Here is a 2,500-nt window from a genome sequence, read left to right on the forward strand (position 1 = left end):
CCACACACACACACAAACACACACACACACACAAACACACCCACTCACCCACACACACACACAAACACACACACACACAAACACACCCACTCACCCACACACACACAAACACACAAACACACCCACTCACCCACACAAACACACACACACAAACACACAAACACAAACACACCCACTCACCCACACACACACAAACACACACAAACACACCCACTCACCCACACACACACACAAACACACACACACAAACACACCCACTCACCCACACACACACACAAACACACACACACACAAACACACCCACCCACCCACACACACACACACACAAACACACCCACCCAAACACACACACACACACAAACACACCCACCCACACACACAAACACACCCACCCATCCACACACACACACAAACGCACACACACAAACACACACACACACACACACACACACACCCATACACCCACCCACACACACACACACCCATCCACCCACACACACACTCACGCACACATACACACACGCACACACAAAAACACACACACACACACACACACACACACACACACACACACACATGCACACACACACACATGCACACACACACACACACATGCACACACAAACACACACACAAACACACACACGCACGCACACACAAACACACACACGTTATCATGTTATAAGTAAGGAACCAAAACAATTTAAAAAGAAAAAAATTTCGGGCAAAAACTTTTGTAATTTATATTTACTTTTTATTTATTCATTATTAATATTAGCTTTATTATATTATTCAAGTGATTTGTGTGACTACGTTACTGATAGATGAATGAATAAAATCAATAACACAACATTTTCGTTGTTTTAAATTATAATTTCTCTTTATTTTGTTGTACGGGTGTACAAACTTTTTTAACTTAGCTCAACAGGTATATTTCCATACTGTTAAAAGTTTTTTTTACACACATCAACATTTGCTGCTTTACAAATTGTTTGTACAGAACAAACACAAGAATAAAACTGTTGTGTATTCATATCATTAATAAGAACAAATAATTAAATGCTATAACAAAGTAAGATGTATTCTGAGTGGTGAAAAGAGCAACACATCAGATCAGACATCAGATCAGACCTTATTACCAGGCTGCGTCCCAAACCACCTTCCACCTTCCCTTCAGCAGCCATTCAACAGAAGTTAAAACCATCACACAGTTTACTGGGGTTTGGGCCTGAAGCCTATGAACACTATTTAGTTTGCTAGTATGCAGATAAGCACCTAGTCATAGTCCAACACTACCAACACTGTAGTAGTAGACTAGTTAGTAGTGTAGTATGTGTATTAGGACACAGCCTTAACAAACACAACCAACACAGTATTTAGTACAGATGTTACATCCTGCCGGAGTTCAGCTCAAAGGTCATGTGCTAGTGTTCGTGCATGAAACTAAAGTCATTTCTGTAGTGTTTTACTCTCAATGCTATAAATATTTACCTTTATTTTTTTTATGAATGTGTGAAAAGTCAAATTAGAAACTGCAGAAACTGCATAGTAAAGTAACCGACAGATCCCTGTGTGTGAAGACAGACGTTATGACTAAATGTGTATGTAGTTATTATAATGTGTGTGTGGGGGGGAGGGGGGATAAAAAGTTTGCTTTTATTATCATTATTATAATTATTATAATTATTATTATTGTTGTTATGATGAATACTTGTGTTTAATAGTTTATTGCTGTAGCTGCTTGTTCTATCCGATGATGATGAAGATGACATTATTGGTGCTGGTGTTGTGAGGCTCTGAAGCCAGATCATGAATATTAATGAATCAGTACATAGAGCTGGTGTGTGATTGGCTGAAGTGAGAGAGGGTTACTGTATACTCTGTAATCTGTACATCTGGACTCCAGAACTCGAGAACGTGGGACAAAAGACTTTAAGGTTTGATTTCTCTCGTGTAAATTCAATTTGAGCTTAAAGCTAATTAACTACAAAGTTATTTGTGTCTAATCTCCATTTCTGAATCTATTAATATTCTACGGACAAATTTCTGAAGTGAAACTTTCCGTTTTCTTCTAAACACACAAGTTATCACCGAATGTTATGAAATTCAGGTCTGATTTTCTGGAAATTCATTTCGTGTCTAATTTATTGATCATGTAAATCTTGCCAATCTTACACTTCTAAAATGTTTTGTCTAATCGTTTTAATGTCTCATCTTTAGAGTTTAGAACTTGTCACTTATCTACGTTTATAATGTTCTAATAAAAATTTTGAATAAATTTCAAAAGTTTGAATCTGCGTCTGATCTGAACTCTAAACTCTCACATTCTGTGTCTAATCCAAACCCAAGGAAATGTAACTCCAGCAATTCGGCTGTTTCTGTAGAACGAGTAATGTTTACGTTCAGCTCCAGAAAGATTATTATGGGATGGATTTCTCCGGAGGAAGCGGGAGCTTTAGGAGACACTGTGGAGATTTTATGGAGACGAGAGTATTGTGAT

Source organism: Tachysurus vachellii, chromosome 19 (assembly GCF_030014155.1).
Source record: "Tachysurus vachellii isolate PV-2020 chromosome 19, HZAU_Pvac_v1, whole genome shotgun sequence".
NCBI classification, from domain to species: domain Eukaryota; kingdom Metazoa; phylum Chordata; class Actinopteri; order Siluriformes; family Bagridae; genus Tachysurus; species Tachysurus vachellii.